General features: G+C 49.6%; 1 protein-coding gene across 1 annotated transcript in view; it reads left to right on the top strand.

Annotated features, from left to right (window-relative positions):
- KCNU1 (potassium calcium-activated channel subfamily U member 1) overlaps positions 1-15,097 on the top strand; it is a 177,966-nt gene that overhangs the window by 102,228 nt on the left and 60,641 nt on the right. The window contains 1 exon segment of the mRNA XM_054180933.1: positions 12,010-12,322. The gene's annotated coding sequence lies outside the window, so the exon portion shown is untranslated.

Raw genomic sequence — 15,097 nt, 5'->3', positions numbered from 1 at the left:
ACGCCAGGAGCTACGGACCTTGCTATTTACTGTCTCCCCCAAGGTAGCCCAGCAGGGGCCAGGCAGAGCGGCCCAAACCCTTCCCTGCCCATGGCTCTCCATGGGGTGGTCAGAGGGGTCTGGTGGACCCCAGCCTGGCAGCGGGAGATGTGGCTGGACTGGTGCGGGCAGGGAGCGCTGCCTCTGCTGCTTCTGACCGGGCTGCAAACCGTCTCGCAAGGTGGAAGACTGAGAAAGCAGTTTTGCCAGCTGGATAGGGATTTATGACTGCAGTGGCACTTTCTTCCTGCACTCTCCCCTCCTGTGCTCAGACGGAATTAGTCAAGCCACACGCACCCACTGCCAGGCCTTGTATGGATGAATTCACACATTAGAGAAGGATTTGTCTCCCTCCGCTCCCCCTCCGGCATCCTGCCACCTCCAGCCGCCCCTGTTATTGTTTACAAAGCAGTACAGCCCCCGAACGAAGCCTGCCTCGGTCCCCGGCTCTCTCCAGCCATGTGTTGTACCCCATGAGCTGGCTTGTGGCATTTATTAGCAGGAGCAGAAAAGTGCTTGCCTCATCACAGTGAGCAGCTGGAGACAGAAAGGTTTTCAAAGGCATGTGACTGACCTCTGCCTCGGCTGCCGGGGGCCCGGGTATTGCCGACTCAGTGGAATTTTTTTCTTCTTCTCTCCGTCTCTCTCTCCCTCTCTCGTTCCTTTCTGCAGTGTCCTGACCTTGTGAGGCCTTGGTCTCCCCCCTATCCATCTCCCAGCGCTCAGTCTCTCCTGTGAACTCATGCTGGGAGATTAATTGCCACTATCGCCCCTAATCCATCACACTTCCCAAAGATTGTTTTGACATCTAGTTAATTTTTGGCTGATGATTTATCAAATTCTTATTACCGTGCTCTGAAGGGGCTCATTTATTGTGTTGATTCATGGTAATGATAAAGGGGAACCTTTTTGAATTTTAACTACATTCCCTCATGTTCTTCCCAGCACAGCTAAAGAGGAAAAAGGGAAAAAATATAGCTGGGGACTCTTAATTCAGAGAGTAAAAGCGGGGGGGGGGGGGGGGGGGGGGGGGGGGCAGAAAAAAAATCCTCTATCCTCCATTATTTGTTTGAGAGCCAAAAGTCCTAAAAGAGGTTAATATATATTAAGACATATTTTTAGAGTTCTGGTCTGGACTGTGTTTCAAGAGCATCCCCCCAAGGCTCTTTAAAACATTTATTGCCCTGTAATATTACCTAAATGTCTACTACCATTTTATTCAAATAGAAGTTAATGCTAAATGATGTCAGTCATGTACCAGTGGAAATGTAAAACATGTCTCTCTGCCAGTCCATATGGCAATTCCAGCTTTTAAAAGTACACAGAGAATTTTCTGCAACCCTTTATGTCATTCCCCCATCTTTGTTCCCACCTATTTTTAATTTGCTGCGCAGTTTTTAATAAGCCCAGATGGCAAAGGAAACGCAGTAAATGGCCATTCTCTCTTTTTCTTTCCACACAGCTCGGGGAGTTGGAGCCCTTACACGGAGGGGAAGGAACGTAGCAGGAGGCGTCTGTGGATGGGCCCGTGGTGTGGGGAAGGGGCTGCACAGCTGTTGCAAGTGGGCAGAGAGACAGAGCTGAAGGAACCTCAGGGATCCCAGATGGATTTGTGCTAATGGGGGATATTCGTGCAGTTTAGGGCTGAGGACAGACATGGGAGAAGTCACTTGAAAAATGCTCCAAGGACCTAACGAACAGCCATTTCTGTCTGCCCACACAGTGACCTGCTGCACGGCTCGGTTTAAGCGCTGGCGGCTTGGAAGAGGAGGGATGCTCTTGTGTTCAAAGCCCCAAGACCCGAGGCTTAACTCCTGGTTTTGCTCTGCCCTTTCCCTTGCGGCTGCAAGCAGTGGCGTGTGCTCGGAGTGCTTTAGTTTCCTACTCTGACCAGGAATAATAATCTTGCCTTTTATCCATCTGTCTTCACTGTTAAACTTGCAAGTTCTTTGGGGCGGAGACTCTCTCTTCTCTGTGCAGACACACTGGCTGGCAACAGTCCTGGGCACCCATCCAGGATAACCGAAACAATGAACGGGAGATAAGGAAAGTAGAATCAAAATAGTAGGGAGAAAGCAAACAGTTCCTTTTTATCGATTCAGTTTTCAACTTTAGCAGATCATTTTATTTAACCTTCAGGGATCCTGTAGGATTCATTACCGAAGCACAGAATTCATCACGGGAAGCCTCGAGCATCCAGCCGAGGGCTGCAGGGCGGTGGCTGACGGGTCCTCGGCTGTAGCCGGGTTTCGCTGCAGGCCAGGCTTGTGCTGCCTGTGGCAGAGCCGCTCGCTGGTCTCCGCGCCGGGCTCTGCTGTGGGTTTCCTGAGACAAATCAGCTTAGAGCTCTTGGGCGTGTTGTTTTCTCAGTCTGGGTATCTTTCTTACCAACGAATGAATATAGTAGTTTCTATCAAAAAGTGGTATTCTTAGATGTGAAAATATGACAAAATGCCATTTAAAAAATTACCCAGGTTTCTGTATTCCTCAAAGAAATTCCTGAAAGTTTTTAAAAACAAAACAAAAAAACCACACAAAACCAACAACCCCAAAAGCAAATAAAACCCCCCAGATTCTTCTGATGATCCTTACAGGGTTCTTCTGGAAGCCAGGTCCCAGCAGTCAGTGTGGAGTGCTGGAATGCCACCGCTAGTCCTGACCCAAGCTAATAAGATGTACTGGGGTTCGGAGTGAGATTCCTCCAGGCTGGGCACACTGATGTGGCTGCAATAACCTTTCTAAACAGAGAGGGGCCTCAGACCAGCGTTTTAACAGTCCTTCCAGTCGCCTTGAGAGAAAGGAAAATGTTGTTGCAGCTCTGCCCCGAGTGTCACATTTTCCTTCCCTGCTCCTCTGTCCTGGAGTGCATGGAGTGAATCCAGCCCTTTTCCGTGCCGGTCCCAGGCGCTCTGCCTTCCCTCAGCCCCTGGGAGCTCTGCCAGGTGCCTGTGCCGGGGCTGTCGCGTGTCTGACAGCACTCGCCACGATGCTTTGTGGCTAAGTTTGAATGCTGCGCTTAAAACCAAATCTCATCCACTTCAAAAATTCATAGTGGGGTTCTGTTTTATTTTGTTTCAATTTTTTTAGGACTGCTGCCATTTATTAATTTTGATTCCGCTTGCATATTTTACACTTATTTTACATCTGGGATTTTTCGGGTGTTCCACGTTGCTGGCTCAGTTTCCCCTGCCTGGGAGCGGAGGCTGGTGGCTGAGTGTCCGCTGGAGGGAAGAGCGGATGGAGGGAGGGATGCTGAAGAGGGGATGGGGGTTCCAGTGCAAAGGTGGAGGGCCTTGATGAGGGGGCTGGGCACTCACTCGCTCAATCTGTTCATCACCTGTTATCGTGCAACAAGGAATCAGGCCCACCATGAGACTGAACTGGCACTAGTTTTGGGTTATTTTGTTGCCCTAGGCTGAAAACCGCTGGTTTTCAGTTTCTGGCAGAGGGACTGGATGGGCACCTTGCAGCGGTGTCCTCTGCACCCGTAACGCCCCAGCTGGTGGGAGCTGCGCGGCTGGCACTGGAGCCAGGAGGAGCGCAGTGCGTCTGGGGGAGCTGCTGGCCCAGTCCCATGGGCTCTGGGAGCCTGAGCAAGGCTGAGACCTGCACCACGGGGGCCCTGCTGTGCCCTCATAGCGCTTGTCTAAATCAGGAGTAACCCCATCCCAACAGGAGCAGAATGGGCCCCGTGAGCAGCAATGCCACTGCAGTGCTGGAGTGAGCCTGGAGCAGGGTAGAAGCTACAAGAGATTGTTCATTTACATCACGCCCTCTCCTTATCTTTTATTTTTCTTATTCTCTCCTCTTCTCCTCCCCTCTCTCCCCCTTCTTCCCTCCCCCTCGTACTCTGCGCCTCTCATTTTCCATCCCTTTAAATGAGGTCACCCTGACTGAATGAAGGACGCAGGGAGCGGGAGAGGTCACGCATTAGCACTGCTATAACTGCGCTGCTACTGAAACTAGGCAAGTCATCCATCACGGCCTCCACTACTCCATTAGGCCCCGCATGAAATATGCCCTGCTCTGAATCGCACGGCCATACATCTCCCAGTCTAGACACCTTCCTGTTGTGTGAAGATCAATGCCGCGCGGTCATGCATCATGTGTCATCCAGTAGCCCTCACTCTAATAATCGTGTCTATTCTCTAGTCTGCAGTATAAATTATGGGTACTGTGAAAGTACTATATTATTCAGCAACCTTGGTCACTAATGGATTATTGGTTTATTGGCTGATAATGTGAGCTCCTTTTTTGGCTGGATCCTACCTTTATTTATTTATCTCTTTTCGTGATTATTATTCTGAGTGATGACTGATTTGGATTCTTATCCAGAGGCTTTCACCTTTGCAAAGCAATTATAATAATAAAGGCCTTTGACCATGGGCCTATTGCCCTGGCTCTCGCTTAATAGAGTGCTTTTGCTAAATATATTTTGCTAAAATAAAAGTCAAATATCTGTCTCTCTTCAGCAGCTCCATCTCCCCTTCTTATCTTGTTTTAACTGCTGAGCCCTTTTCCTGGGGTAGGGCCTCGAGCAAGAGACTAGGAGGAAAGACCCTGGGATCTTTATGGGTGATACTGCAAGAAACGGGTTTCTCAGAGAGACCTGATCGAAGAACCTCCTCTGCTGGAGCACTGCAGTCCTCCTTCTGGGCTCAGAGATGTTCCCATTGGAAAATAAAAGCAATCCGGGGGGCCAAGCCAAGGGTCTCACCAGCTCAGCCCCTGTCTCTGGAGGAGCCCATGCTGGGTGCTCAGGGATGTCACCGCAAAACCTGCCGCGTGCCCTGCCAGCTCCTCGCGGTCGGCCGCCGCGATATTAAGGTCCTTTTTCCCCAGCTGTACCAGTAGCTTCTTGTGTTGCACCTGACCGTACCCCATATGGCCCCCAGTTGCTGCCAGGGCCCTCAGATGGCAGAGGAGGAGGAAACCCCGGGAGGAAGAGGCAGACAGGGAATGGCCGGCAGGACGCGGGGCTGGTTGGGGAGCGCGGGCCGGGACCCGGCTGGCACGTGAGCAAGCAGCACAGGCAGCTTAATTGCCTGTAAAGAGTGCCGCATGTTGCTGCGCCGTGGCTTCCTCACGTGTCAGCTGCTAATTTGTTGCTGTTTGTTTGTACATGACAGTAATGTGTTTACCTCATTAGGGGATGTCAAAGTTCCCCAAATCTGTAGCTGGGAGATTACGGATTTCCTCTGCTGACACGCGGAGGAAGCGCAGCAGACGAAGGAGCGGGGTTTTTGGCAGTGGGACTAAAGGCAAGCAAAGCGGAAGACTGCGTTAACCCTTAGAGCCCCTGATCCATCAGGAAAAGCACACCCTTCCCGGAGAAGGGTTCACTGCTGTTTGTTCCCAAATCCAGAGCCCATGTATCAACCTGCGGCAGTTAAATACCCTTGGATACCATAGCAAGGAGCATGATGTAAAACCTGTAAAACCTCTTAAAGCAAGGACATGAGAAAGAATGGGCATATAAAGAGGGGGGATTAGAAAGCAGCCACTATACATCACACTCAGCTGCTCGAACCACAGCCAGGCCCGCGTGCAGCTTCTCTTTGAGCGGTGTCTTCCCATTAATTAAGATTAAACTACCCTACAGTTAGTTGTTCCTTCATTTGTAAAACACTCTTATTTTCCAACTGGTTCTAATCTTGGCTGTAATTATCCCGATAGTAGAGGAGTCGCTCCAGAGGGCCTTTTCTTCTCTCTCTGCTGTATTTGAACCTGACCAGGACTTGCAGCCCTGGAGCTGAAGTTCTGCTGCTCCAAGGAGATGTATCCGGGCTTGGCCACATCCAGCACCCGTCACCGCGGGGGCGCTGGTGTCGCTCGGTGACCTTGGCCTTCCGCTGTTGAATGGCATTCATACCTATCTAATTTACAGGATCGCCCTGAGAATTAATCAGTTACATTTTTGCAGATTGTTCTGAAAGCACTAGGGGCTACTGCTGTCTGTGTTCTCTGCCAACGCATCACGTTCCCCACCTTCCACGTGAATGAATTCCTCGGATGCTGTCCAAACTGACGAGAGGAGCAGGAAATGCCTCCTGTGAGGGCAGAAGGAAGGTGTTAGGAAATTAAAGGAGCAATTCGGGAGCTGCAGCTTTTTCTTTCGCTCTAAGAAAAAGTGGTAGTCATGTCCCCTTCCCACTATTCACCGCGATAAGCCAGGCCGTGTTTCCCAGGCCCTGGCACGGTAGGAAAGCCCGGCGAGCGCATTGGTGTGGATGCGACTGTCCCTTTCCCGCAGTGGCTGCAGCCCCTGGAGGAGGCTGGAGGTAGGGAGAGGAGCCTGAGGAACGGGGACGGGCGAAGGGTCTGCGTTAGCTCGGTTGGGGTCACTTGCAGCACATGCTGGGAATTCCTCAGCAGCTGGTATCTCTGACAGACAGAAGGAGTATCTCAGGGAAGATCTCGGCAATCAGTTTGACGGGGCGGCTGGTTCCACTTCCTATGAGACATAACTCTGGCACCACATTTGACTCCGCTGATCAGATAGGAGCTGCATTACAAGGCAATATTGTGGTTTCCCTTAATGTCCTGCCAAACTACATTTATCTTCTCATTCTTTCCCCACCCTCCCTGAGAAACCCTGCTCAGGTCACAGCGTGGAGAGAAAGCCTTCCTTGTGAGGTGGAGGATGGAGCCCTAATGCAGAATCTGGGTTGATAAGCATGTTTTATATTAGTCAGGAATGAGGCAGAATAACTTAATTAGAGGTACTCTAACTGGTTCACTGTACAGAGGTCTTGACCTACAAGGGTGCATGTAAGAACGCTAAAAGGCTGAAGCAGTGGTGGTAAAATCCTGGAAGGCTTCTGGCTACTATTTCTAAAAACGTCAAAAATGTGGCTTAAAAAGGTAGTCTTTTGAATACGTGAATCCATAGCGAGGAGCGGGACAGTGTGATTGAGTTGTCCAAGTGCTGTGTTCAAGTGTTGGATGGACGTTTTAATTCCAGCTCATGACTGGGGAGTTGGGGTAGCTAAGTACCGTAAGATGGAGCAGAAACCTCTTAGGCTCAACCTTGCTGGTAGGATGTGGAAGGAGGGCGTCCGTCAGCCTGTGGACGAGAGGAATGCTTGTGCTCAGGGCTTGGGAGAGGCACTGCAAGGAGCAGCCCTGTGCAGGCAAAGGACATGACAGGAATAGCTGAGTCTGTCTTTTTTATCTCTTAAAATCGGTGAGGAATTGCAGCAATTTGTTCATGTGCCTAAGTACTGCTACGAAGGTCTGCTCACAGTCATCCTGAATCATCTCAGTGTAGAGGAGAAACTAAGTAAACAGCAACAGCCACATCAGACCCTGAGCAGCACCAGCCAAAAAATATTGCTGTGGCAGTTCCAAGTGCCGTCAAGCATATGGCTAGCGAGGGCACTTTGTCATTTCTGCCTAGCAGGACTGAAATACTGTGCCGTCAGCTTCCATCTGCATCTCTGTCATTGGAAGAAGGCTTCCATCATGCAACCTCTGTTGGTACCAAGGGAAAAAAGGTACCTATTTTGTCTAAAAATTGGTTAAAAAGCTGGGCTGTGATTTTGGTCAAAGCATGAAGCTACAATTAGTAACAGCAGGTTTATAATGCACTTGCAGCCAGAAAGTGTTGTGACCACAGAGAGGTGGGCTCAGCTCTGAAGGATCACATACAAGCTTATGCTGATTTTAATTATACATAAAATCAGGTACAAACACACACATCTGGATATGTGGAGGCACAAACACACACAGAGTGATCGTTAGCACCGGGTACCTTTATAGAGCTGCACACGTGCCTGATAACCTTTGCCAGGCATGTTGGTGGGCGTGCATCACACCGGTACCGCTGTGTATGGAGCCGAGAGGGGAAAAAGCTGAAAAAGGAAAGGTATTGACACCTCCCAGCTTTCTTCTATCTGCTGCTCCAGAGAGCTCTTTCTCTTGAAATTACTTCTTGCCACAGTGATATAGGGCTTGCAAGGCTTGGTGGGATCCTCTATCCATCTTCAGGAGAGAGAAAAGGGGGGAACCCCAACATTCCTAAGCGTATTTTTCCATCCACTTGATCCATAGCCGAGGCCTTCCACCTGCAGAAATCCTCAGCTATCACATTTCTACTGCTCTGGCCGATAACGAAGATAATTGTTTCATCCACTTTGTCAAGCTGAAATGAAAAGAGGGCAAAGCAAAATGATGCCATCATAAATCATCAGGCTGAGACAGCAAAAAAAGGACAAGATAGTGACTTCATTAAGGGTTATGTATTGTGTCATTAAGTTGGCAGGGGTCACCTTTCATGTCACGCACCAGCCCCATGATGCATTGCTGGCTCCTCTTTCCAATAAAATTAAACGTAGATGTAAAACTGATTAGGCCGTGTTTGCTTCAGCCCAAGGCAAGGAACTGCGCAGGGAATAATTGATACAAGATCGCGACTGATTTGTAATGGCAGCGATTTCTCTTCCTGGTCATTTCTTTGCTGACCTTGCCCATTAAAATAAGCCCGGCTGCCTTGAAAAGAGAGACGCTCGTTCCACCCTTTCCCTCCCCCTGCCCGAGCCGCTGGCCTGGAATTCATTTCCTCACTGGCTTTCCTTGGGATTTCTCATTCGGCATCGCTGCAGGCTGGCGACCACACGCTGCCTCTGCCTCGGTGTGAGAGCGGGGATGGCCCTCCCATCGTCTCAGTGTCGCTGGTGACACCGTCCCCGTGGGTGGGTGACATCCCCTGCCCCCGGTTTTGCCCCCCTGACGGACAGCGGATCATTACCTGCCCCTGAGCCCCGCTCTGTGCCCTGCTGCGGGGCTGGCGATGCGCTCCTGGGGCCTTGGCTGTGGAAACACCCTGGTGCGTGGCTCTGTCAGGGTTTTGGGGGTGTTCTGTGAAAAGATCTTGTCAGGGCTACCAAAACACCTTCCCAACGGGACGGTGTGCACTTCTGAAGGCCCGAAGCGTGAGGCCAAGTATCTTCTGACAGCACCAAACCGCCATTCTACCCTGCAGTCCCCCCGCCACCCGCCGTGCTCCCCGGCGTGCTCCCAACAGGGGCTGGCAGGCGGGCGAGACAGGAGGGGAAGCGCGGGCTGGTGTGAATCCCTGTTAGGCGTTATCACAAACCGCGGGGCCACTTTCCATCTGACACCCTCGTGCCCTGTAGCAAGAGAATGTAAATGTGTCCCCTCTAAAACTCACACGCGGTGTCTCAGAGGCGTTGTCATTCTGGAGAGGCGCAGAGCCCGGTGCTGGCTCCGTCATGCAGCTGTTTGGTGCTCAGATGCCCTTTATTTCTCCTTTCCTTCTCCTGCAGCATCTATCTAATAACATGGGGCCCACAACGGTGCTCTGCCTTTCAGAGGAGGCCTCCCTGGTGCGCTGTATATTACTGTGCCCGAGTAACCTCGGCAGATTTACGCTCCCGCTGTTTACAGCGCTTTCCCAGGTAAGGTTAGAGAATATGAGATGAGGCCAGGGATGAGAGTGGAGGCAGTCACTGGGATTTTAACTTCGCTTGCACTTGCCTTCGGGGAGTTTGAAAGAGGAAAACTATGATGCTCACCCAAAATACAGCGCCAGATCTAGAAAAGTGTTCCATTGGGTGACTTTCAGAGACATTATTTATCCACTTAGAGCTAACTATGTGTTTACGTGACCTGATGGAGTGGAACTCTTACTTGCAACAACGGTGTCTCATTCGTGATGCCTTTTGGCCAAGGCTTTCTGAAGTGGCTACTGGATTTGGGGCACTGTGCTGGAGAGAGGCCCTGAAAGGTCCCGGGTTTCTGAGCACAGTCACTAGGGTTTGCTGGAAAACTGTGTGGCTGCTAAGATGTCTCAAGGCAGATGATTAGGAGAGTGGACTCTTCCCTCCGCTCACAAATCCCAGCCCTGGTCTGGGATAAATCTTAGCCTGTCCTGCGGGATGCTGCGGCTGCTCTGCGTATGGCTCCGTGGAGTGATGCCAATGGTTCCAGCTGAGGACCGGACCCACGGCACAAATAAGTGTGTGAGCTTTCAAAGAGCTGGGCCTCTGCAAGCATCTCTGAGATGAGCCCAGGCAGGGTTTCCAAGCTCTCCCTGCTCCCCTTTCCTTCACACTCAAATAGGTCAGGGAACCTCAGAGCTATCAGGCAATTGGATTGATTGAACCGGGCGCTCGCAATAATGGCACTGGAAGAAAGCAGAGTAAATAACGAACATTGGATCCCCTTTGCAATGAAAAACTATTAGAGAGACAGAACCAGTAAAACAAACACAATTCCATGTGTCAATCCAAGACATACGGACTAAAAATACATATAGGGCGAGAGCGAGCGTTCACAAGAGAGAGAATGCAAAAGCCTTATAAATGGCGAAGTGAAAAACACTCATTTCCCATGCAATACCTAATATGATGTGGAACAAAGGAGCTGAGACCTTCTCGCCATAAACAACTGATGAAAATATAAACATTTTCTGGGGCGCAGATGGCTGATGCTTTGATTTTATTTTTCTTTTCTATACATTTGACAGCTAAATTCAGTCATTTGTGAACAACGTGGCCATAAAAATGAGTAATAATGATTGGAGGTATCTTACTTTTGTTTTAATGGGCTCTAGAGTGATTCTGAGGAGCTGCTCCAGCCCTTGGGGGGAGAGGGGGTAAGATGCTCTGGCCAGATCCTCAGTTGCTGCTCACAAGCCTGGCAGAGCAGAGTTACACCAGCTTACGCCAGCTGTGCGTTGGGCCGGAAGGTTTTCTGCAGTACTGGCTCCAAACTCTAAATTAATGCTGTCCTCAGCTGCACTGTTTCAAATTTGATTGCAAAACCCTGTTGCTGACACAGACAGCTATCAGCGTAACATTACCCAGGACAGGCGGAGGGGTGGGCTTGCAGAGATTTTATCGGCTTTTCAACTTTTTTCACTCATTAATTATTTCGACGAAGACAAACTTGAGCAGAGGATTTTTTCAGCAACCAGAAAGAGTTAGGCACTCCTTGCCAACCTTAATTATTTGTATAAAACTCTTCCTGAGAGATTTTCAGAGGAGTAAAGCTGCATCTGCAGAGAGACACGCTGCCAGTAACTGGAAGGGGCTCCATCTCTACAACAGAGTTTTGGTCTTATTTTCATCCACAGACTCGCTATAAAACCAGGGTGAATCCAACAAATTCCCTGTACTTCACTTTACCTTCCTGTAGCAGATACTTACTTTACCTACGTGAACTGCTTTGAGATTCTCAGATTAGGGAAACACAAGGTGATATTGTTTGTTTCCAGAGCTTTTACGCTCTGAGCAAAGTGTGCGTGTGTTTTCACACGTGCCTCGCTATTGTTAAGGCTACTAATTCTGGCTATAGAGGAGCTGAGTGGCAACAGCAACATGGAATCTAAATATAGAGAACATATAACAGAAATACAGACTCCATTCTCAGCAATGTAAATTTTAATGACATTATGTATAATGCTTCTATTGACACTTCTGCCAGGGTGGCACAAAAGAATGAGGTTTGTTCTGTATCCGCCTCCCATATAGCTGAGCATTTTGGCCTTGTGTTTAGGAATCTCCCCAAAATCACCTGGCCAAAGATTGCTGTGGCTGGAGGAGGGTGGATCCAAGGGATGACTTTGCCTGGTATCGAAGGATTAGTTGGCTAGGAACTTGTTTAGGGACACATCCTAAAATACACAGGCCAGTGCTGCACATCAGCTATTCAATGACATGGTATTAGATGATATTTAAAACTAAAACTGGCTCTGGCGGTGAGATTTACCAGTCTGGAAAACAGAGTAAAGCACCATGAACAGGAGTTTCAGCTGCCTTGCTGAAGAGGGAAATTAACTGCTCTGCAAAAAGGGCAGGGAAAACCCCCCAAATGTATAGTGTCGAGAGTCCTATTTTGAGGGCTTGAACTGCTCCCAGGCTCGAGCCGGTCTCTGCTGGGGTGAACGCTGTCCCGCTGCTGCAAATGGCTGCACGCTTTGATTAAGGCCTTTGCTTCATTCAACAGGGGAGTCTTGCGCTGAGCCCCAGGACAGGATCTGTGCCCTCCCTCTGCTGTTCACAACCACCGAGCTCCGTGGTTTCCCAGCGCTGAGGCCCCGACCCACGCTCCTGGAGTCCTTCCCACTGGCCTCGGTGAGCCGTGCCAGGGCTTTGCACAGTCCTTGCAGAAATCTCTCTCCGCCACTGAATAAGTGCTCCTTCGACTGAGCCAAGCACACCGATGCACAGAATTATGTTCCATCCACACCTCTGACCTTCCAGCATTTAGAAAAGACATCTTCGCAGATGAATACAAGCCCGGAGGGAGGCCAGGAACGGTGAGAAAGAGCAAAGTACATTTCTGCCACGTTCTCACTGGTGTTCTCTTCGTGGTCTCTCCTGCCGGTCGTACTCTTTTACTGCCATTTGTAACACAGCCAGAAGACAGGGAGGAGAAAAAACTGGGGGGGGCTTATTAATTAGATCAAATGTTAAGGTAACATTATGTGCTACACTAGATTCTGCAAGCTGGTGAGGACAAGCAGTAACCAGATTGCTTTGATGAGTTCAATTACTGCATTTTTTCCATGGGCCTATAAGACCCAGGTCACTGTGGTTCAGGAGAGGGTGTTGCAACAGGGCTTTTCTACCACCCTTCCCTGGGCAGGGGAAAGAAGAGACAAACGCTCCACTTCTGAGTCCTGGTAAGACCTGCCCAGCCCAGGAGAGCTGGCAGCTCCTCTTCTCTGCCTCTTTGGGATGTGACAGTCCTCGGGTGCTGTGACGTGACCGCTTTGCCAGCAGCGTATTCCCTTCCTTTACTGCCCAGCCGTAACCCTACTGCAGTTGGAAAACCATCTCCAGCAGTCCCTGCTCTCCAGCTGGGCTGTGCTGCATTTCTTCCCCGTCTCACTGGACACCCTTCTCCCACTGGCCCTCACAGGACGTTTGGAAGCGACAGTCTCTGCTGAGGATGCCCTTTCTGCAAAGCGGTTTGGCCACTTGCTGCAGGCTGCTGACAGCAGTCGGCTGTCAGCCGATCAGAGCTGGCGAGTCACTGCTCTGCGTGCTCGTGGCACCCAGGTTCCCTCCCCACCTCGCTCCTCGGCGCCTCTCTTTCCTCTCACACTCAGTGCATCTCATCGCGTTCCTGCCCCGGGTGCTGCTGGGGCCGGGTTGCCGCATTGCCCCCAGCTCGCTCTCCGTGGGTCTCCTCGGTGCCTCTGCCGCAGTCCCGGCTGGCCAGGCAACGGGCAAACTGGAGCCCGTGCAGTGCTCGTGTGCGGGGGTGTTTTGCCAACAGTTCTTAGAAATTGCAGGGTATTTAATTTTAAAGGTGCCAGGGAGCACTAGGCACCAGCTTATCGAAAGCAGGAGGGGGCGATTAAGTGATCCCTGCTCCCCGTGTCAGGAAGTAGATATCCCCACAGAGAGCTCCACTGGATGCCACAACTCCTCCATTTACTTTTCCCCAGTTCATGCCACAGAGTCAGGATGGTGAGCTCTGATCCCGGAGTGATTTTTCTTAATGTCTTTATATAGATGAGTTAACTCAAAACCTTTCCAACATAAGCATGTTTTTCTGTTCCTTCATCCTGACCTTGGCATTTTCTTTCTCCACTCCAAGTTCTCTGCTGTCCTCTGGCCAGCTTTGCCTCTCATTTGTCAATGTTATTATTGAATTTTCAAATGCCAGTAGTGCACATAAATCAATGGCTGGCTTCTCCCCAGTGGCATATCCCTGCCACATGTGGTCATTCATTTTTTTTAATAAGTCCTCCTCTCCTTTCACCCATTTATAAAAATGCATCTTGTTCGCCTGCTGCCGTCCATCATTCGGTGAGTCCAGCTATTTGTTGCCCCTGAGTGCTTATTCATCAACGTTTTCAAAAGCAAAATCACTCTTCGCCTCCTGCTCTTATTGTGCCATCAATCTCGACTGGGGATCAATAAACCTCGCTTTTGCAATTTTTCCCCCCGTCGTCCTGTGCTAGCTTTCCCAAAGTCTAGCCTTTGTATTTACATTTTTAACTGATCATCAGAAGTAGGACAATGACAGTGTCGACGAGCAGGACGCTTTCATTTGCTCCCAGTGTGGCAATAACTGGCCCAGCATCACTCATCTCACTTGGGGACCCCGAGAATTGAATACTCATCTCTTTCTCTCTTTGCTTTGGCTCCAGGAGTTGTAAATGGGGAGACGATGACCCCTGGCCACACAGTTCTTGCAGACATTAGCCCTGGGGACTAGAGCTGGGTGAATATTTTTCTTCTAAACATCATTTGAATGAAAAATAGCTTTTCACCAAGATTTGAAATTTCCATTGAAAAGTCTTTTTTGTTGTTGTTGTTTTTCAATGACAACAAACAAAACTAAAAAACTCTTTTAAAAAAAGTTTCCTCTTTCAAATATGGACTTAAAAGGCTGACATTTATTTTGAAACGGTTTCCAAGAAAACAGACTATTTTATTTTTTGACCAGAAATGTTTTCCAAAGCTGAATATTTTCACGACTTCGAAAAAGCTAAATGTTTCAGTTATCAGTTTTATCTTTTCATTGAAATTCTAAAAAACAAAAAACCCTCTGAAGCTGAAAAGACTTCCAGCAAAACTGATCAGCTTCTAAAACTTTCCCAGCTATCCTGTGCAAATAGTGGGACTTTCTGACTTGCTGTAATCATAACAACCCATCTCGAGCATGTAAGGACTCAGGATTCAGGCTCAGGCACCACAGCATGGTTGAGGTTGGAAGGGACCTCTGGAGGTCACCTTGTCCAACCCCCTGCTCGAGCAGGGCCACCTAGAGATGGTTGCACGGACTCTGTCCAGGTGGCTTTTGAATATCACCAGGGAGGGAGACCCACAATCTCTGTGGGCAACTTGTGCCAGCGCTCAGTCACGCTCACAGTACAAAAAGTGTTGGCTGATGTTCAGACGGTGCCTCCCGTGTTTAGTTGGTGCCCGTTGCCTCTTGTCCTGGAACTGGGCACCACTGACAAGAGCCTGGCTCCATCTTCATTGCACCCTCCCTGCAGATATTTAAATACATTAATAAGATCCTCCTGAGCCTTCTCTTCTCCAGGCTCTCTCAGCCTTTCCTCATCTGTGAGATG

The sequence above is a fragment of the Rissa tridactyla genome, chromosome 20 (genome assembly GCF_028500815.1).
Source record: "Rissa tridactyla isolate bRisTri1 chromosome 20, bRisTri1.patW.cur.20221130, whole genome shotgun sequence".
Classification (NCBI taxonomy): Eukaryota; Metazoa; Chordata; class Aves; order Charadriiformes; family Laridae; genus Rissa; species Rissa tridactyla.
The sequence above is the reverse complement of the archived record's forward strand: the minus strand, read 5'-3'. Positions and strand labels throughout refer to the sequence as shown.